This window comes from Triturus cristatus, chromosome 8 (genome assembly GCF_964204655.1).
Source record: "Triturus cristatus chromosome 8, aTriCri1.1, whole genome shotgun sequence".
Classification (NCBI taxonomy): Eukaryota; Metazoa; Chordata; class Amphibia; order Caudata; family Salamandridae; genus Triturus; species Triturus cristatus.
In genome coordinates, this window is record NC_140591.1 from 358,568,070 (window position 1) to 358,591,679 (window position 23,610).

Sequence of the window (23,610 nt, forward strand, 5' to 3'; positions counted from 1 at the left end):
GCGTGAGTTATAGTTGCCTGCACTAACTATAACGGGGAAATTTCATTGGTTTTTTACGAGGGAAATGTCCAGCTAACTATAACATGTGTGAAACCTATGGTTTTTTAAGTGAATTTGCAAGGTTTTTTAAATGCTAATTCCTAACTATAACGTGTGTGAAACCTATGAGTGATGTAATATGTGACGTCATGAGCAGTGGATTGCGGGCACGCGAGTTATAGTTATCTGAACTAACTATAACGGGGGAATTTCATTGGTTTTTTACGAGTGAAATGTCCACCTAACCATAACATGTGTGAAACCTATGGTTTTTCAAGTGAATTTGCAAGGTTTTTTAAATGCTAATTCCTAACTATAACGTGTGTGAAACCTATGGTTTTTTAAGTGAATTTGTACGGTTTTTTAAATGCTATGTATGTATTATAATATATTTTTTTAAGGTTTTTCACCGTGCGCGCACGGTGCGCGCACCCCGCGATTTAAAAAAATGTTTTTTTCACCCTTCGGGGTCTTTCAGGGACCCCCTGACAAAGGCTAGGGGGTCAGAAACTCTCTACCCTGCCCCCTTTTCACGTTCGCCACCTCTTTTTTTCAGTGTCGTACCCAAAACAAACAAAATGGCGGCCGACACTTCCTGATTTCGACCGATTCGAACGTTGACTGACATGTAACCACCAATCAGAATAACCCTCGCGCACATAAGGGTGCGCGCACGGTGCGCGCACGGTGCGCGGCTATAGATATTTATGTACTTTTAACTGCAATTTTCTCAGGAACTACTGAACAGATTGACTCCATATATGCAGAAGGCACGTGCCTGACCTGAGGACTACCTCTCTGCCAAATTTCAAGTAATTCTGTTCAGCCGTTCGGGCTGTACCTTCGACTAAAGGTCCTCTGGGAAAATGCATGGAGAAAATGTGTTTTGGGGCCCCCCTTTTTTCTCAGCCCCTGCTTGACGAATCACCCCGAGACTTTCAGGGTGGGAGCTGAGCAGAGTGCCCCATTAGTTTTGAAGATTTCGCGAGGATTCATCAACCGGCGCCAAAGTTATTCAAAATAGAATTTTGAGATTTCCTATGGAAACTCGGTCCTAACTATAACTATCTACTGGCGACTGCCAGTAGATAATATATATATATATATATATATATATATATATATATATATATATATATATATATATATATATATATATATTCACTGAAAAAACCATAGGTTTCACACACGTTATAGTTAGGAATTAGCATTTAAAAAACCTTGCAAATTCACTGAAAAAACCATAGGTTTCACACATGTTATAGTTAGCGGAAATTTTACTGATAAAAAACCAATGAAATTCCCCCGTTATAGTTAGTGCAGGCAACTATAACTCACGCGACCGCAATCCTCTGCTGATGCTAATACTGTATTTAGACACTTATTTGCCCATGTCTTCTTCCATACATTTTTAGCTATACATATATTACAAATATTTTACATATGTCACCGCGCGCCCACTTTACGCAGTTAGTGCCGTGCACGCACGGTGGGCACGCGGTGCGCTACGCGCACTGCGTGCCCACGTTACGCTAGATGGGCCATATACGCACGATGCGCTTCGCGCACCGTGCGCACATGGAGGACATATGATGCACTTCATTTTGAAAGGTAATATTTTAATTTTTCATATGTTTTATAAGCCATGCACAAATGGTGCCCTTCGGGCCCAATTTGCACACGGGGTGGAGAGAGTGTGGATAATTTTTTTTTTAATTATTTTTTTTTTAAATATTTTAGTTTATCTCTAATATAATAAGCCATGCAGAATTGGTGCCCTGCGGGCACCAATTGCACACGGGGTGGAGAGAGTGTGGATAATTATAATTTTTTTTTTATTTTTTACCGTACGCGTAAGCGTAATCGGCGAAATTACCGAAAAAATAAAAATTCCGTTTTTGGTCTTGGGGGATCTTTGGGGACTCCCTCAACATGGCTATGTATGTGGGAGCTGTCTAAACAGCCCCTTTACATGTTTTTGGGCTTTATATTTTAGAAATCACTCTCAGTGCGAGAGAGAAAATGGCGGCCGCCGCTTCCTGGTTTCGGCCGATTCGAATGTTTACTAAGATCTAAGAGCCAATCAGAATCGCGCTCGCGCACGCCACCGTACGCGTACGGTAAGCGTACCGTAAGCGCACCGTAAGCTGGCTCAGATATATATATTGATTTAAAGGCTATTTTCTCAGAATCTACTGAACAGATTTACACCAAACCTACAAAAGGCACTTCCTTGACCTGAGGACTACCTCTCTGACAAATTTCTAGTAATTCTGTTCAGCCGTTCGGGCTGTAGCCCTGTCTAAAGGTCCTATGGAAAAATGCATGGGAAAAACGCGTTTTGGGACCCCCCTTTTATCTCAGCCCCCGCTTGACGAATCCCCCCGAGACTTTCAGGGTAGGAGCGGAGCGTAGCGCCCCACCTATTTTGAAAAATTCGCGAGGATTCGTCGACCGGCGCCAAAGTTATTCAAAATAGAATGTTGCGGATTTCCTATGGAAACGTGGTCCTAACTATAACTACCTACTGGCGACCGCCAGTAGGTAATATATATATATATATATATATACATATATGCTGGTGCCGAGTTGCAGGGCGCAGGACCCTGTGATAAATCAATCCAGCACTCGTGTCTCAGCTTCAACGAGACACCAGTAAGACTCGCACTCCAGAGATAGTTGCAAGTTAATAATTTATTTCGGCTGACGCATTTCGATTTCGACCGAGACGGTCTTCCTCAAAGCCAAATTTACAAAAAGTGATGGTGCCCTATCCCCTTTAAAAACAATTCTTGCACCAGCAAAAAAACATAGTGGAAAAGCTTACAAGACCTCACATAGTGCTGTAGTCCTTGGGAAAACAGACTTCTCTGCTTACATATTGATATTAAAAAATATAATAACCAGCATTTTTACAGGTACTCTACAATTTAACCACAAAATATAGCTGCATATGTTTCATAGCACAGAACAGCAAATAATAATATACATTTATAAATATTAATCACTGGGGGTCTGATATAGCAGCAGATCTTAACATTTGTCAATGCAATGCTAAGTATGCCATATTCTGCAGAACCAGCGAGGGTAGCATTACAACCGAATGTGCATTATACACAAGCGTGCATACATTCATTGGTGTATCGATATAAACCAGCACAGGCTACATTCACTATTATGTTCTTCACATAGAAAATAATGCACAAGTGTGCAAGCATTACATGTTGTGACCCCTTCCATTCCATTCATTACAAATGCTCATCGTTTCCAAGGATGATGGCACTTCAGGTCGTACTTTATAAACAGAAAACAAATAAAAATGTGATGGTGCAAAAAGAAAGTGACCAATGCATGATACAGAAAAAACAAGGACAGAACCTTACACTCAGAAGAAAAGTAGTCAGTTCACTCTAATATTTCTTACGGCACCTCCAGTGTGCACATTCAGTCTGAAACCCTGAAACAGGGGCGGCCCCTCCACTAGGGCAGAGGAGCGTCACCCCACTGCTTTCTCGCAGTGCGAGAAGCAGAAACATAAAATGATAAAACTACCATTTTATGTTTCTGCTTCTCGCACTGTGAGAAAGCAGAAGTGTTTGTTTGGGGGCGGGTGGGTGGGCGTGGCTGCTCTGGGGCAGGGGAGGAGTGGCTTGCCCACTGCTGAGGGCGCTGAGTGTTTGGTTAGTCATGCGCACTCTGCTTTTTCTCCATGTAGCAGCCTACATGGAGAAAATGGCCTCCCCTTAGGCGCCTGGCTGGTTGGCGTCCCGACCAATCACAACGCTGTCATTGCAGCGAAATGCAGTGAAATGTGCATAGAAAATGCAGCATTTCCCACACAATTCACTAAAAGTGTCTTGAGGGAGAACGCACGGCTCCATGTATAATTGCATTTATGTTCTCTTCGGTTTTCAGCAATCGCACTAGTCGTAAGAGCTTGCTTTCAAAACACCATTTGACACACATTTCTGAAAAAAAGTGAAATATCACTGGCACGCTATGCTTTAAAAGGCACGATTATCAACTAATTATCACACATAGTTGTACAGGTAGACTAACACTTACACTTTAGAAAATACTGCAAGATATGCAGCGCTTCTAAAAATCCCACTACATTTTGCAATTTAAAAAAAAGATATTGTGGGGGAACCCCACTCCTGTGCGACTCCGAGATCCCTGCTATGCTGTAAGTGTTGCTTGGGGCAATGCACCTCAAAGCATCTTCGCCTGCCCATGGGCTGCCTTGAATGCAGGCCAAGAACAGCTTTTACTTCCAGTATCCTCGACATTCTAATTGGTCTGCCATTTCCCTACAGTATGATAGCAGAGGGAGGATGGCCCATGGCTGCAAAGGTTACGCATTTTACCCGCCTAAAAGCAGATTTTTACCTTGAACAAATGTTACAAACAGAACACCCTGGTATAAAAGTGATTTTTTGAATTATGTTGTTTCTCCCAAAAAGGTATTTGCAGTGAGCAGAACCCTACAGTTGACATGCATATGAACAGGACCTCAAGGGGAAGCTGGTGAAAAGGAGGAGCTGTGGCCTTTCATACTAGAACCACACCTCAGCTGAAAGACAACATTTAAAATATTTGTATATACTTTTATTTCAAGAGCATGAGGAATTTAGATAACTCACCATCTACTCCTTGCCTTCATAAATATTGTAATTACTGTCACAATAAATCATTTACCCTGGCTTAAAGGACTTACAGCTTTACTGAACAGCTGCTATTGAAAATCACAGATTGTATTAATTCACAGCTATAATAATCCTCTTTGTTCATACCGCCTATGGTTCCTAAATGATATACAGGATTCGAAAGAAAGTTCTATTGATTGCCAATAAAACACAAATTGCTGCTGTGAAAAAATGCAAAAGATAATACATTATTCCCTGAAAAGGCTCAGCCGCAGTAGACTCTATTTGTTTTTTCCAGCCCACGCCCTCACAGTTTTAGTGCAATATATATGGCTGAAATACTGAAAACCTTAATTACAATTAGCATCGGTCCGTTTTTCCAGTCACTACAGGAGTGCATTGCCAATTTCATTAATTTTGTATCCACTTTCAGCTTCCGGAATTTGCATTGACAAAGCTTTACATCATCACCCATCCTCATTTATTCTTGCATCACAGATAAGCATTTCCATAAGCATCTATATTTAACCAATATAGCTATCGTTCCATAGCCTTGAGTTCTTCGTTTATTTTGGGGGTTTTCTTATGGGGCAGACCTGTCCACCAAGGGCAGCAGGGCGCCGTACACAGATCACGAGTAAGGTTAGACAAACAGACACACACGTGAAGCCTCTATATTAACAGAACAGCATATGGCTGGAGGGGACGGTTCAGATTCTGTTTCCTTGAGAACAGAGAGAGGGTGGTGAGTTTCTCAGGGGGGCAGGGTAGAACACGCTGCCGTAGCCGCTTTTATGCGCATGATCTGACATTCCTTCTTGGTCATTCCCTGGGGGGAGGTTATTCAGCATTCCTCAAGTGGCGGGAGGTCTGAAGGATGATGACTGAAGAAAGTTGTTTTAAGTTCTTTCATGAAGTTGATCAGAGAAGCAGCGATTTTGAACCGGAAGTGGATACAGTTCCTTAGCTTGGGAACATTGTTAGAGAAGGCTTGTTTCTAGGTCTTCTCTTTCTTTCACACAGAGGTTCCCAGTCTGGTTGGGATTTGAATTTAAATGGAACACGTGCCCACCAGTTTGGGAATTTGTTTCTGAGGCAGGTGGGTCTTTGGTGGATACGTGAATGAATAGTCTTTTTTCATAAAACACGACAGGTACCCGACTAGGGTGCACCCATGCTCAGTTCAGGAAACATTAAGGCTAAGAGAGTAGCTGGTGGTGAGGAGATTTAAGAAGATACAACAGGATTTGAGCAGTGGTGGTACTGACACCCAATGCAGAGTGAGTAGTGTGAAAGTGATGAGCTGGCAGGTCAAGCATAGAGGATGATTTGACACAAGACGTAAGCGTGTGTGAGAAGTCATCACGGTGAGCCATGCTTGCTTGACAAATTAAAGTCTGCTACTAGAGAAGTTCACAAATTCAATGTTTGTGATTTTCAGTTTGAGGAATGCTGAGGACAGTGCAAACTCGATTGCGGCAAGGTAGTCTTAGACACTTGGCACCTATAACATAAACTAACTACACGCTGATTGAGTGATAAGCAATTCGAAGGCAATGAGGGTAGAGGTGAATAGGATGTGAACAAGGAAAACATTCCAAGCCCTCAGTGCAGTTGATGTAAAGGCTTTTCCAGAGTTTTGAGTGCCAGAATCCCTGAAAAGACCTGCCCCTTTTTCGATGACCTTGATTTGGCCATTGACTAGCAGACATTTTCAACTTCTTGGTCTGATAAAAGGGCTGCCTCAAGAGCACTGTCTTGAAGGTGATGCAGCAAACCTTGAAAATAATTTGGAAATGTGAAAGTAACAAGTCTAGATATGAAGGCAAGGGTTATACTTCTGGATTTTATTCTGTCAGACATCAGCTGTGCCAATGAACATAGAACACACTTATGGGGCTGAAATGCAAATCGAATTAGAATTGATGTCATCAAAGCAAGAGAGAACTGAAGTGTAGATGGCCAAATTGAAGTCAGAAGGATGGATGCAAGGATACATGGATATAGCGAGAGAGAGAGAGAGGAGGAAGGGAATGAGCTGGTTTGAACATTTTTGCCAGGGTTACCTCTGATTTCCAGCTCTGTTTGACATCACCTCGCCGTGCAGTCCCCCTTTGGATATCTATGAAATTCATGCCCACTCCTACTGGGCACTCTAGAGGTGCTCTCACATTGCTTAGCAGGCTCAACTGTATCTGAAATACCGAATAAACACACAGGCAAAGCTGCTCCATCATTTCCCTGGGGCGGAGACCCATTCAAATCCACGGATATCCAGGTTTCACTGCACAGGACCTACCTTTGCGGCAGCACATTGAGTTTCACGGTATATGCCTCATAAAAGTCTTGCTGCACCTCTTTTGTAACTTCAAACGGATCTTGAAGCTCTAAAAATGGGTGCAAACCCAGACTGTGCTATTGGGCTCTTTGCTAATATGTCTGCAGGAGCGTCATTCGTCCAGATAGACCACTCCCCCGGAAGAAGCCTCCTCAAATCAGGCAGAAATGGACATCCAGGTAGAAGCAAAGGCTAGGCATCCAGTGCATAGGTCAAAATTGTGCACAGAGCGTAATTTAATTGATTGACGATGGGAAATTAGTCTCAAATGCCCAGGAAATATTGATCGAAGTCAGAATAAGTTTTGATTCGATTGACAGAAATGATGGGGCTGTGTTAGTTATTCTGTTATATAGCCATGGACTGCTCCAGTTGTGGAAGACAAAAGCCATCGAACTGACATGCTTTCTCAACGGGGTGAGTATTCAGAGACTCCGACCGAGATATAGAACATCCTTGAATCACAGAAGAAGTATACCCATTTGTTTACCTGCCCCTGGAAATGCAGCCTTGGAGAAATCAAGCTTTAATGAGTTGGATATTTTGGCTATATATCTCTAGTAAAGGAAAGAGTTGTGCATGTCAAGGAGACAAGCATTTCTTCCACTTTCTCTTTCTTTACAAATGTTTAATTTCTCATCTCCAAGGGGTGAGGAGAAGATTGGTCAGAACACACCGCTTTGATAATAGTACTGTGTCAGCCGTGTAAAGCAACTTGCCGGGCAGTGGCTACCACCACAAAACTCAAGTTGGGGGGGGGAAGGACAGGGGATTAGGGAAATAATAAGAAACGTACCTGTTCTACCGCCAATGCTTCCGTCCGCCTCAGTGCTCCTCTTCTCTCCTGATGGTGTCCCAACAGTCCCAGGGACACCAGCACAGGCTCCCCACCCAATCCTGGTGCTGCTTTCAATAGCATGAGAGCAGCACCAGGATTGGTCTGAGCGGCTCGGTTTGACGCTCGACAGTACCTGGGATTCTGTGCCGTTTCACCAACCCAGCTGGCCAACGCTTTGGCCAGCCTAAAATGGCTATCATGCGCACTTACAGTGCTGCACAACTCCTCCACTGCTGTCATCATGGCACGACCAGACGTGGCTGGCTCTAGTGGGGAAAGAAAAATAAAATGATAATAAAATTGGTTTTATTATGATTTTATTTTTCCCAATTTTTCAGCAGGGGGCAATGCTCCTTTGCCATAGCGGAGGAGCCGCCGCTGTTGCTGGGATGGTGTTATTGGTTTGCTCTGGGTCACAGGTGTAACTGACATCCACAACAGCTGAGTGAAGTGGAGAAGAAAATTAATTTCCCATTTGCTCATTAAAATGAAAAATGCACTTTTAGAAGTGCATGTTTTCTGCAGCTAGGCTCCAAAAATATGTGCATTTTTTTGTCTGGATTCACCTTTTAATTTAGCAACCTTTGAAAGGATAGTGCCCCCACATCGACGGCGTATGTCAATTTCCACTTTTAAAAGGAGACATAAAAGCACTTTCATAAAGATCTCTCATAATCTGTACTGACCTGTTAAATGGAGTCTCCTCAAACCTGCACTACAATGATACCAATATATGTATAAGGACTTAACATCCTGTTTTATGTCATATTCTTACCTATTCACTGGAATTTCTTTGACAAACTCTGTAAAGTGCTCAGCTATCCTGTGCTCATGTTATTAATACGCTATAGCAAAAAAGTTGATAAATGAATACAATTGATAAAAACTATGTAAAGGTAATCTAGTCTGAAAAATTCAATAGCGTGCTTACATCTTCATTACCCATAACGATTTCACCAGTTTTGGAATATTAACTATAGTCTGCCTGAGCTCGGCTGGGAGCCTGAAGTTCTGTCAGAGTTAAGTAGAAAAGGGGGGGGGGGTTCTCATTTGCACGTTAAAATGGAACAGACTCTGTTAGAAGTGCATGTTTTCTGCAGCTAGGCTCCAAAACAATATATGCACATTTTTTATCTGGATTCACTCTTTAATTCATAACTTCTGAAAGGATAGTGTTGACAAAATGAGAATACATGTGAATCTCTCCTTTTAAAGGGGACCTTAAAAAGCCCTTGCTAAAAGACCTCTCATAATCAGTACTCTCCATCTGAGTGGGGTTGGCACCTTGTTCACACTTTTGTGAAGCTGAGCAAGAAGGTGGATGTTCTTTCAAAAGAAAGGCACACAATAAGCAAGATCAGGATGTAAGCTTAGTGGCCGGCACTTCCAGGGCATACAGTCCTGTGGTTGGCTCTGGCAGACCCCCCTCATTTGAACTCACTGGAGAGAAACAGTCCATTGGTGCAAAACATTTCACTGGAGAAGGAACAGACACGCCCAAGGGGAAGCAGATTTACTTTGAAGCCTGGTGGCATTTACTAAGCGAGTCCCAGGCGGATCTTCATGTCAGTAAATCTTCATTGTCTTGAGACAGGAAATGCCTTCTTTTCAATCCTCTATCAGTGGTTCATCGTATCCGTATCCACCCCTAATTCTAATGCCTCTATCTCTCACTTTTCAAGTCCCCGGTCTTATCTCCTATACTGAGAAGTCTCCGAACTCGCAAGTACGCCAAATTCCGTATGAACACATGACGGAAATACTTCAAAATTGTGGTACGGACTGTAAAGGAAGAATATATACACGTCCGGGTTGGAATTATCACCGGATAAAGAATACCACTACCAATATATTAGCCCTGAAGAAGTCGCGAAAGATGCAACGAAACACATGTCGGCTGGGATCAAAGAAAAGTTACAATGAAGAAAAAGAAAAGAAATTGACATGAAATTTTGTGTACAATTTGTTGCAAGTGGACTGTAAAAAGCGTGTGCTGGGGAACTTATTAGTATTGTTGGGTGGGCTTAGAACACTTATTGGAGAAAGAGGGGATTCTCTTCACCCTTAGGCACCGCTAGTGATTAGTATTTTCTATAAAAAAATGGATTGTGTTTTTCCCTAAGTGCACCATCGCCTTACCACAAACCACCAATTGGTTAGAATTTACCTGGATGAAATGATCCGATGGGATGCTCTTATGAGAACATTTTAAGTATGATACTGCTAACAATGATCAATGTTTCCTTCATGCAGATGACAAAATTCTTTACATTCAAAATCCTGAAACCTCCATCTCCAGGCTATTACAGATACTGCAAGTTTATGATGACACCACCAAACTTGAAGTTAATTGGAACAAATCTAGGTATGTGCCAATAACAGATGACCACACTGGACTAGAGTCTACCTGTATGCTGCAGTTGGCTACAGACCACTTCAAGTACTTAGGTATTCATATTACCCTAAAACATCGCTGGTGTGGTGCACTATTCAAGAGGATCACTCTTCCTCACCTTTTTTACAAATTTCAACATTTCCCATGCAATATACCACTTAGCCTACTCCAGTCCCTTCAATCTACCATCTCAACATTCCTCTGGGATGGAAAAACGCCTTGAGTTGTCTTTAGGAGATGGGTGCTAACTCCATATGGGGGGGTGTGGGACTCGGTTGGCATACTAAAACTTTATTATTGGGCTAGTGTAATTACACCTATTAATGAGTGGTTAGTCGCTGATCATAATTATCTGAGTGTTCGCTCTGAGCTGAAATGCATAGTGACATAGGTGTACTCAATCTGCTATTTCCCGACCATTCAACAAGACCTCCCCCTGTTACCAAAGTGACTTTACTCTGTCGGGGCACTGCACTCCTATGGATCCGGTAGGAAGGTGTACAGACTACCAAAACATCCCTTTGTGTAAGGGCACCTGGCTTAAGCATACTGTGAATTTGCTAGGATTCTGCCAATGGAAGCCCATAGGGATCTCTAAACTATGGGCATCTAGCAAGGGATCACGTTATCTCTTTAGCAGCCCTGACTGACACAACCTTCAGAAAAACACAATTTCATTGCTACTTACAACTACATCACACACTTGAAGCACACACGTCTGACTTTCAGGCCTTGCCCGCGTGCAACCCATTAGAATCTAGATTAACCATTACGCAAATGGGTGGCAAGGGCATCTCTGACGTCTACTGCACACGGGGCAATAACACTCCAGATCCCCTCCTACAGCTGAAAGATAGATGGATACAGGACGTCGGCCCCTTTGACTATGCTTACACGGCAGAGGCAAAGATGGTTCCCAGAATGCTTGCAGTCTCAATGCATCTGAGGCTCATACAATTCAAGTATTTATACCAAGTGTAATATAGTCCGATTAGACTGAGCAGAATGACCCTGGGACAAATCCCTAATGCCCGTGATGCAAAGTGACTTTGGGTACCTTCTTCCACAAGGTATGGAGATGCCTAGTAATACAATAATACTGGCCCCTTGTGAACAATAGATTAACTCACATTATAAACAGGCCGGTCATGCCATACCCTAAGATGGCTCTCTTGGGTCTGATGGGGGGTAGTCGAGCCACAAGACTGTTCAAGGCAATAGGTCTATTAGTAGCTAAGCAAGATATAGGCCACCATTGCGGCTGGATAGGACTCCCTCCCTCAAGAATGGACAGGAATCGACTACTGTGCAAAAGCGGAGCAACCTATCTACATATCAAAGGGTTGTCCCTCAGAAATACCACAAGGTTTGGGATCAATGATGGGAATCTGTACATTGATTGGCACTTGCATGTTTCTCATTACTATTTAATATGGATGTATATTTGAAATGTATTGTTTTGTGCTGAATTTCTATCATATGGCCACTGTTGTGCTTTCTTTTAAGTTTAAAACGAATAAAAAAAGTTTTAAAAAAAACACTGTTCTTCCCCCCACACACTGCACTTTCACCCTTCGTCAATTCATGCATTTAGACATGCATCCATCCACTCCTTTCAAGCATCCATCCATTCACTCACTCTTTCATCCATGCACACACTCACTCACTCATCCATTAACTGTCCCACCTCCATACAACCGCCTTTGACTGCCCTAGCCTCACCACACTACCCTTTCCCATACTACCATTTCCCCTACCCACTGCCCCATCATCCATTCATTCCAGCATTTACACATCCATCCAGCCATATATCAAAGCTTTAATTCTTCCATCTATGCACTTCATCAATCCATTTATTCAACCTCTGCAGTGCACTCAGCAATTCACATGTGCCACCAATAAAGACACATTAAATTATTCAAACTAGTAGAGACCGTGAGGAAAGGGGCAAATGTTAATTATGTGTGAGGACTCAGTGGCCATGGCTATAGTGGGAGGAAGATAGGCGGGAGGAATGGAATGGGAAAACGCCTAGCCAGGGCATTGCTGCATCATCCCTCTATTATTGCCCACCTACTCCTGCCTCTGGCCTGCCCGCTTACTCCTGCCTTAGGAGTCATTGCCTGCCCCAATACCCCCCTTACTCTCTCACTAACTTCAACAAGCCCCCTGATCTAGAATTTGGCGGTAACCCAGCAGAGTGTTATAAAAGCCGCTCACAGTAATTACCAGACTGAATCCCTCCAGCTAAATGCTGGTGTAGAGAACACAGAGTACACTGGTGGGTACCAAATTACCGCAAGTTGTTCGCTGTGTTTTCTGGCAAATCCTATTGATGTGACTCCTCAGTGGATAACCTTCCAGCCCACTGCCTGCCAGTAATGCTTTAAAACCAATACACAAGGGGTGTAGGTGAATAGTCGATTTAGCAGGAGACTACTTAAGGGTTAAAAGGATATTTCACAAGAAATATTTTAACAAGCTGATAACATGTTTACTACTCAAATCTATCATTGCACAGATCTAGGAGGAATGCATGAGCAGAGAGTTACACAATACCAGGACTGTTTGCCCTGGATCCATATCAGACACTCCTCCCCAAGAATGATGGAGAGTGAATCACTCTATTCCTCGACCTGTCAGTGCCTTCAAATACTATACACATTTCTCATGTTGTTCTTGTCCTGGATGTTTTATATTTTGTTTTTTTATTCTTCTAGGGCACTGACGTGTTTCAGGGAACAAACTCAACCCGGACGGTGCCCAACAACAGCTCATTACAGGAAATCACTCTGTACAACACCCTTTTTCTACATTATTTATGGCTGTAGTGGTGATGGGGGATAGAGAGAAGGCATCGCATGTTGCGCTCCTCTTGATGAGTGGGACTAGAAGAATCAGCCAGTGTTGTATACTCTGAACTGGGCGATCACTATAAACACGTATGTGCTCAAACGTCACAGGGTCCACCAGTGCCAGAATCCGGAAGATTCAGTGGAACAGAAGCGAACAAACTGAGGAAAAACAACACACCCTGCAAACCTTGCACCCAAGTCAGAGGCAGCTTTAGAACATGCAAATCCGTTCTCCACGATAACCACCAAGACCAAATGCATCCAAATGCATCCTTGAAACAAAACCCCCTCCCAAGCCCCCATGTGCAGTTTCAAAATGGTTAACCCACCAAAACACAGCTACCCCAAAGGGGCCACCAAGGTAACATGCTGCCAGGAGGGTGAAGGCTCTTGCCTCTGAATGGATGCAAGTGGTGTGGAGCACGCGGCTGAGCGTGCTGGTGGGTCTTATGCAGTGCACCACCTGCTTTATTTATTTAGTTCGTTTTTAAAAATACATTTCTTTATTAGTATTTTCAAGAAAAAAGGACGGAGTACAATTCGTTGTAGTAAGTAATCAATAACAGTTCACAATTAGGTCAGTAGATATCCATGAGGACCACAAATTATAGATAAGTGGATTTGCCGCGCATCAGACATCCATCCACATACAGATTACTGCGCACATGGGTTATTCCTCAATCCTCCCACATGATGGAGAAAACAATCTCTCGTCATGCAAAAATATTTGGCCGTGTGTAAACTTTCTCAGCAAAAGTATAAAATCCAGACAGTTAGTACTTGTGAAATCTAGGTTGAGTATAAACTACCAGTCTCTATACCGATCTTGTATCCAATGTATACATAGAGATCACCACTTTTGTTGGTGTGATTTCAATCTGTAGATTGCTCACAGTCAGAACAAACCATCTATGATGACAACTGTAACTCGCAAACAGAAGGACCCCTCCCCCTTCCCACCCCCCACAGGCTTCCATGTGTACAACAATCACAATCATTATATGCAGAAACATAGATCGTATGTGTCTCCAGCTGGGTCTCTCAGCCTGGAGAAGGACCCTGCATTTACCGGGTATAATGTAAAACCAGTGTGGCTAGAGCACAGATCGCGGCCATTCTCAGCCAGTGCAGCCCACACGCCACACTGCAATAAAAGGGGCCTTCAGTCAGCATCATCGTCCCAGACTGCATTACTAGTGTCTGTGTCATTATTCACCAAGAGACCAAGTCATTAGCTAACTTGTCATCTCTCCTTGATCTCTGCATGTGGGCCTCTTCGGCGCCACCCCCCCCCCCCATTTTACCATATCTCTTCTCCAATTCAGTATCAAATGGGGACGCGGGCTGAGCTAATGCATCGCTATACGTCTCTTGGCCGCTACGAGGCCCAGAATCACAAATCGTCTACTCAGTTTCTTTTTAGAATTTTCTGGGATCAGACCCAGTATACATTGTTTGATAGAGTCCGAGAAAGTCCATTCCTTTGCAGATTTAATATGGGATAATACTTCAGTCGAATACATTTCAATGACAGAACAGCCATATTTGAAAACCAGCATTAATATGCCTGGACCTAGGGCATGTAGAGGACCTACTATGGTAGAGGGCATGGAGTCACGTCAGCGTTAAATAAGTGAAGTGTACCTAGTTAGATTGGATGAGATTGAATCGGGGATACATAAAGACCTTCCATACTGCCTCAGGAATTTTGGCCCAATACCCTGAAGTCAGGGGCTCAGCACATGCCTGTCGTCAGGTCTCTTCCAGTCAAAGCTACTCTACCTGTTAGTCTGCCCAGAGTTCTCAATATATGTGTGTTATGTGTCTTCAGCTGCCAATCTAGGAGAGCAGGGTAACTATAGTTGATATGTGCTCTGTTGCCTCAGGATAAGTTGAAAGCAAAAGGAACAAATGATGGAAGGAATGCTGAACAATACAAATATTCCCCCACAAAGATCTGTGTTTAATCCATCATTCTTTTGCTCACCACACCACCCCAGTTTGGACCCAGCCATATGTAAATCAGTTTTGACATTTGTCCTCAAGGGAACAGTCCAGCCCGAACTGCCAAGCCAGGCCTTCCCTGGGCAGGAAACAAGCATCGTGGGACCAGTTTCGGGGAATCACCGCTCATCAGCCAGGCTAGCTTGAATCAAGTGGCTCAGTGAGCATGGGACCCATGTCTGGGCATACCCTCCCCACCTAGGGTGACAAAAGCAAAAGGAACAAATGATGGACAGAATGCTGAACAATGCAAACATTCACCCCCAAGTCACAAAGATCTGGGTTTAATCCATCATTTCTTTGCTCACCACACCACCCCAGGTTGGACCCAGCCATATGTAAATCAGTCTTGACTCTCTTCCTAAAGGGAATAGTCCAGCCTGAACTGCCAAGCCAGGTCCTCCCTGGACTGGAAATAATCATCCTGGGACCGGTTTTGGAGCATCACCCCATATCAGCAGGCTAGCTTGAATCGAGGGGCACAGTGAGCACAGTACCCATGTCTGGGCATACCCTTCCCACTTAGGAGGGGAAAGGCAAAAGGAGCAAATGATGGACGGAATGCTGAACAGTACAAACATTCACTCTCAGTCCCAAAGATCTGAGTTTAATCCATCGTTTTTTTGCTCACCACACCACCCTAGTTTGGACCCAGCCAAATGCAAATCAGTCTTGACCCTGTTCCTCAAGGGAAGAGTCCAGCCCGAACTGCCAAGCCAGGTCCTCCCTGGACCGGAAGCAAGCATCCTGGGACCGGTTTCAAGGCATCCCCCTCATCAGCCAGGCTGGCTTGAATCCACTGGCGCAGTGAGTACGTGACCCACATCTGAACATATCCTTCCCACTTAGGGTGATAAAAGCAAATGGACCAAAGATGGACGGAATTGCTAAACAATGCAATCATTCACCCCCAGTTACAAAGATCTGGGTCTAATCCATCGTTCTTTTGCTCACCACACCACCCTAGTTTGGATCCAGCCATATGCAAATCAGTCTTGACCCTGTTCCTCAAGGGAACAGTCCAGCCCAAACTGCCAAGCCAGGTCCTCCCCAGGATAAGTTAGCCATAGCTGGCGGGCTGGGGTCGCTATTTTCACATATTGTAGGAATTCCCCACGTCCGAGTCGAAACGACTCAGAGGCATCTTGTATTGTAATAAAACTGTCCCAGGGTATAAGTCTGAAAGCATAAGACAGCCTCCCTCCTTCCACCTTACAGTCAACATGGTCTGTGCAATTGGAGCAAAGGGACGCACTATCCAAATATCTAAATCTGGGGCACATGGGGCCCTCCTCATTATTTATTTAGTTATTTACATTGATTATATAGCATAGCAAAACCAGATGGTGTCAGCGTGACTTAAAATAAACCAACAAAACGAGGGTAAAATAACTCTCTTACATAAAACGTTCAGAACCAGAAGGCAGCCGAACAAAGAATGTGTTCAAACAGTGTATGAGAAATACATTCATAATTAACATACCAAGAAAAGGGCTAATATGAATGGAAACAAGGTCTCATAATAATGAGTTTGGCATAACTCATGAATCATTTTTGCAAAAACGGAGAAGGAACAGAGAACAGCAAGAGATGAGTCAGAGGAGAGGTGTTCGAAACATGAAATAAAATAGTGCGAAGGAGCGAAAGAGTAAATTTGCGAAACTTCATGTGAGGGAGGAAAGGGAGAACGGGATATAACAGTGGTCAGATAGAGCTGAAACCACATGAAATATTAGTATTCTAATAACGCTTAAGATACGTGGGAGCGAGGAGCCATTGAATAGAAAGGTGACACTTCTACTCTTTGCACCAAATAATATTTTCAGTGAGCTCAGAAAAAAAGGTTTATAAATAGAATATTAATAGACATGAGTCGAAGTCTACTCAAAGTCAAGGTAAGTGTGAGGAGGAAACACGTAGGCAAAAGAGTCCAGAGTGTGTTAAGGGATAGAATTTGGTGGAGCTGAAAGAGATACATCATACATTTTTTGGAACCACTCTTAATCTGCCAGCAGTTTATAAAGACTCGGCCAATGGCTGATTTTCTAATAATGCTTTGTGAATAAAAACAGAGGTGATATGATCGAATTACTTTCTACAAGAGACCATTCTGGCTACTGAGTGTAGAACTAGTTTTAGTGCCTCGTGCGTGGATTTTGGTACAATCAAATCTGACCTTCCATAGTGAACACAAAATATCCCAAACGCATGAACAGCCAGGTGGAAGAAAGGAAGTCCATCTTTTAGGGAACACAGGGTAGCTCTTGCAGCAGAAACTGTGTGTACCACATAAGATGTCATATAAAGTTGGTTGCCTAGCCATATACCTAAAGATAGCACCTTGGTGACTGGTGTGAGAAAGAAACTAATTGATTGCAAGTCTTAATCCCAGTGGGCATGCATCTTAATATCAACTTGATTTATGGAGGAAGATAAGTTGCAGATTCTCATACACAGTTGTTATAGGAGAGCCCTGATTTTCTTAAAGACAAGGGAAGGAAATATACAATCGCTCTCCTTGCACATTTAAAGTACTCTACAATTCCCACAATCCTTCTCTTCTGGGCAGGAAATATAAAACACAAAATAATTACACTATCCAAAATATAGTAGGAGCAGTCCACCTTCAACATCCCTGTCAGACCTGTCAACAGTATTGTGGTCTTTCCCCAATTGTGTTACCTTCCTCCTCCATTTTTTGCTGATCTTGCTATTGTTGGTCTTAGGTCTCTGCACACTTTAACACTGCTAAACAATGCTAAATCACATCTGTTGACTCGTTAAACACATGGCAACATTGTCTCATACCCAATTGGCACATTTAATTGACTTATAAGTCCCTAGTAAAGTGAAACTACATGTACCCAGGGCCTGTAAATTAAATGCTGTTAGTGGACCTGCAGCACTGGTTGTGCCACCCAATGAATTAGCCCTTTCAAACATGTATGTCATAGACCTGCCATCGCAGCCTGTGTCTGCAGTTTTAAAATGCCATGTCAACCTGGCACAATAAACCTTTTGCTAGGGCCAAACCTTCCTTTTTAATACATAGAAGTCACTCTTAAGGCAGCCCTGGACAGCCAAGACGGCAGGGTGCAATGTATCTAAAAAGTTGGACATGTACTTTTAGGTTCTACATGTGCTGATAGGGAAAAATTCTTTAAAACGCTTTTCACTACTGCAAGGCATAAGCTTTAATTTCCAAATAGGGGCAGGTAACCAGTTAATGTTTGTTGTCTTTGGAAATGTAATGAAAAATCCTCTCTCATGGTAAAGTAGGATTTTAAATTACAATTTTAAAAATGCCACTATTAGAAAGCTGGCAGTTTCCTGCCTTAGCCATTTGGTGTCTGGGTCACATGACTGGGTGTAGGTGACAGATAGGCTTTGTGTTTTCCTTCTAGACCATCACTCAGAAGAGTGATCAGTTGTGCCTGGAGGGGCCATCACTGGTAGGATGGGAGAGTGGAGCTGGGTACAGCCCCACTTACACTTGAATAGGCTGTGTCCTGCCTTTTCACAATCAGCAGCAGTTAGACTGGAGCCAGGGCAGGGAAGGAATGATGCCTGGGGACTTCAAAGGGGAAATCTCTAGAACCTTCGCACGCTTCAAAGACAGAACTGTATATAAATACTGCACATCACAGACCAGCTCTTCAGTACACTTCTAAACCTGTGGTTACTCTGTCAGGAAGAAGGCCTGCTTTTCTGTTGAAAGGACTGCCACTCTGCTTGACTCCTGCTTTGCTGTGCTGAACTGCTGCCTGCTGCCCTCTTGCCTGGATGAGAAGTTCTGGACCTTCATCTGTTGAATCTAGGACCCAAAGTGACTCCAAGGGCTACTTGGCTGGCCTCCTGACTAGAGCCTCAGGGGCAGAAGGCTCCAACAACCTTGAACCTGGGTGAGTCTTACCCTGCAAAGTGGTGCCACCCCAGTCCTGGACCCTTGGAAGTGGGCCTGAAGGTGCTCTGCCAGCTCATCTGTGGATCCATCAGAACCGACACATCACCTCTGCTGTGTGGTGCAATCCTAAGCAGAACCGATACATCACCTCTGCTGAGAGGGTTCTCCCAGTGCAAGGACTCTGGATCTACCTCACAGTCCGTTTCAGTACCGATGCTGTGCGAAGCTTCACTGACGCAGGCCCTCGAATTGCAACTCTTTTGTCAAAAGCAGCCTCAATGACGACGCAGATTCTCACTTTGCAGCCTTGCAGCTCTTCAGAACCAACTCATCATCTCGACTGTGCGACGCATCCTCTACACTAGACTTCCTGTTAGAAATGGGATTTCTTGTTGGCTAGGGCTTGCGCCTAAGCCAGGCAGAAACCACCACTCAAGTCAGGACAAGGGAGTTACACGTTAAAGATAACCCCTGCTCACCCCCTTGGTAGCTTGGCACGAGCACTCAGGCTTATGCCAGAGGCAATGTGTAAAGCGTTTGAGCAACACACACACAGCAGCAACACACTAGGCACACCACAAAAGGAACTCGACACAAGGTTATATACAAAAATAGCCTTTGTATTATCATAAACACATTAGAATAGTAATCACACAATCTACACGGTGCCAACTGGCACTAGGCAATATTTACAGGGGGATATATACACATGACAGGGCCAATTGGGCCACTGTCAGAACCATCACAAGCACAAATAGTAAATGTAGAACACAACCGGTAATGACTGGAAAAACATTGTACTCAGCATTATATTCTGCAACATAAATCATATTATGCAATCAGCATCACATTTGGTGTAAAATACATTTGCGCCAACCTCATAAGCATACTCACATTATGCAATAACCTCACCAGCATAAACACATTATGCAATAACCTCATAAGCATTAACACAGTTTGCCATAACCTCAGAATCATAAATACAATATGCAATAAACTTAATCAGCATAAATAAATTATGCAGTAACCTCATAAACAGAAATCTCAGATTAGGGAATAACCTCCTAAACATAAATAGTAGAGGCATAAATCACGGTGCATAAATCACATTTCCTGGGCACCACATAAATCACATTATGGCCTGACGCCCTACCAACCTCACAATGTCCCCCTGGCCAACTGGCCTTCTCAGACGTCTCAAATGCCCTATGTCCATAATGTCAGGGTGTGCTGCCAATGCAGCAGAATCCAAAAGTGCGCAACTGCGCTGGCCTAAACATTGCAGCTGCCACTAATTGCTGTGCAAAAACAACAATTGATGGACAGAATGCAGAACAATGTCATACATTCACCCCAGTACAGAGATCTGGGCCTAAATCCATCGTTTTTTTGCTCACCATGCCATTCCAGTTTGAACCCAGCCATATGCAAATCAGTCTTGACCCTGTGCCCCATGGGAACAGTCCAGCCCGAACTGCCAAGCCAGGTCCTCCCTGGACTGGAAACAAGCATCCTAGGACCGGTTTCGGGCTTTCAGCATTCGTCAGCCAGGATAGCCTGATTCCAGTGGCATGGAGAGCAAGGGACTCACGTCTGAGCATACCCTTCCCACTCGGGGTGACAAATGCAAAAACAACAATTGATGGACAGAATGCAGAACAATGTCATACATTCACCCCAGTACAGAGATCTGGGCCTAAATCCATCGTTTTTTTGCTCACCATGCCATTCCAGTTTGAACCCAGCCATATGCAAATCAGTCTTGACCCTGTGCCCCATGGGAACAGTCCAGCCCGAACTGCCAAGCCAGGTCCTCCCTGGACTGGAAACAAGCATCCTAGGACCGGTTTCGGGCTTTCAGCCCTCGTCAGCCAGGATAGCCTGATTCCAGTGGCATGGAGAGCAAGGGACTCACGTCTGAGCATACCCTTCCCACTCGGGGTGACAAATGCAAAAACAACAATTGATGGACAGAATGCAGAACAATGTCATACATTCACCCCAGTACAGAGATCTGGGCCTAAATCCATCGTTTTTTTGCTCACCATGCCATTCCAGTTTGAACCCAGCCATATGCAAATCAGTCTTGACCCTGTGCCCCATGGGAACAGTCCAGCCCGAACTGCCAAGCCAGGTCCTCCCTGGACTGGAAACAAGCATCCTAGGACCGGTTTCGGGCTTTCAGCCCTCGTCAGCCAGGATAGCCTGATTCCAGTGGCATGGAGAGCAAGGGACTCACGTCTGAGCATACCCTTCCCACTCGGGGTGACAAATGCAAAAACAACAATTGATGGACAGAATGCAGAACAATGTCATACATTCACCCCAGTACAGAGATCTGGGCCTAAATCCATCGTTTTTTTGCTCACCATGCCATTCCAGTTTGAACCCAGCCATATGCAAATCAGTCTTGACCCTGTGCCCCATGGGAACAGTCCAGCCCGAACTGCCAAGCCAGGTCCTCCCTGGACTGGAAACAAGCATCCTAGGACCGGTTTCGGGCTTTCAGCATTCGTCAGCCAGGATAGCCTGATTCCAGTGGCATGGAGAGCAAGGGACTCACGTCTGAGCATACCCTTCCCACTCGGGGTGACAAATGCAAAAACAACAATTGATGGACAGAATGCAGAACAATGTCATACATTCACCCCAGTACAGAGATCTGGGCCTAAATCCATCGTTTTTTTGCTCACCATGCCATTCCAGTTTGAACCCAGCCATATGCAAATCAGTCTTGACCCTGTGCCCCATGGGAACAGTCCAGCCCGAACTGCCAAGCCAGGTCCTCCCTGGACTGGAAACAAGCATCCTAGGACCGGTTTCGGGCTTTCAGCCCTCGTCAGCCAGGATAGCCTGATTCCAGTGGCATGGAGAGCAAGGGACTCACGTCTGAGCATACCCTTCCCACTCGGGGTGACAAATGCAAAAACAACAATTGATGGACAGAATGCAGAACAATGTCATACATTCACCCCAGTACAGAGATCTGGGCCTAAATCCATCGTTTTTTTGCTCACCATGCCATTCCAGTTTGAACCCAGCCATATGCAAATCAGTCTTGACCCTGTGCCCCATGGGAACAGTCCAGCCCGAACTGCCAAGCCAGGTCCTCCCTGGACTGGAAACAAGCATCCTAGGACCGGTTTCGGGCTTTCAGCCCTCGTCAGCCAGGATAGCCTGATTCCAGTGGCATGGAGAGCAAGGGACTCACGTCTGAGCATACCCTTCCCACTCGGGGTGACAAATGCAAAAACAACAATTGATGGACAGAATGCAGAACAATGTCATACATTCACCCCAGTACAGAGATCTGGGCCTAAATCCATCGTTTTTTTGCTCACCATGCCATTCCAGTTTGAACCCAGCCATATGCAAATCAGTCTTGACCCTGTGCCCCATGGGAACAGTCCAGCCCGAACTGCCAAGCCAGGTCCTCCCTGGACTGGAAACAAGCATCCTAGGACCGGTTTCGGGCTTTCAGCCCTCGTCAGCCAGGATAGCCTGATTCCAGTGGCATGGAGAGCAAGGGACTCACGTCTGAGCATACCCTTCCCACTCGGGGTGACAAATGCAAAAACAACAATTGATGGACAGAATGCAGAACAATGTCATACATTCACCCCAGTACAGAGATCTGGGCCTAAATCCATCGTTGTTTTGCTCACCATGCCATTCCAGTTTGAACCCAGCCATATGCAAATCAGTCTTGACCCTGGGACCCGTGCTCACTACGCCACTAGAGTCAAGCTATCCTGGCTGATGACGGCTGATAGCCAGAAACCGGTCCTAGGATGCTTGATTCTGGTCCAGGGAAGACATGGCTTGGCAGTTCGGGCTGGACTGTTCCCATGAGGCACAGGGTCAAGACTGATTTGCATATGGCCATGTCTAAACTGGGGTGGCGTAGTGGGCAAAAGAACGATGGATTTAACCCAGATCTGTTGACTGGGGGAGAATGTCTGCATTGTCAGCATTCCGTCCATCACTTGTTTGTTGTAACGCTTTTCGCCCTAAGTGGGATGGGTATTCCCAGACGTGGGACCCGTGCTCACTACGCCACTAGAGTCAAGCTATCCTGGCTGATGACGGCTGATAGCCAGAAACCGGTCCTAGGATGCTTGATTCTGGTCCAGGGAAGACATGGCTTGGCAGTTCGGGCTGGACTGTTCCCATGAGGCACAGGGTCAAGACTGATTTGCATATGGCCATGTCTAAACTGGGGTGGCGTAGTGGGCAAAAGAACGATGGATTTAACCCAGATCTGTTGACTGGGGGAGAATGTCTGCATTGTCAGCATTCCGTCCATCACTTGTTTGTTGTAACGCTTTTCGCCCTAAGTGGGATGGGTATTCCCAGACGTGGGACCCGTGCTCACTACGCCACTAGAGTCAAGCTATCCTGGCTGATGACGGCTGATAGCCAGAAACCGGTCCTAGGATGCTTGATTCTGGTCCAGGGAAGACATGGCTTGGCAGTTCGGGCTGGACTGTTCCCATGAGGCACAGGGTCAAGACTGATTTGCATATGGCCATGTCTAAACTGGGGTGGCGTAGTGGGCAAAAGAACGATGGATTTAACCCAGATCTGTTGA

The 23,610-nt window shown here is 44.6% G+C and overlaps 1 protein-coding gene across 1 annotated transcript in view; it reads right to left on the reverse strand.

Moving 5' to 3' along the window:
- The window catches only part of STARD13 (StAR related lipid transfer domain containing 13), an 802,429-nt gene that overhangs the window by 762,473 nt on the left and 16,346 nt on the right, over window positions 1–23,610 (reverse strand). The gene's annotated exons all lie outside the window — the stretch shown is intronic.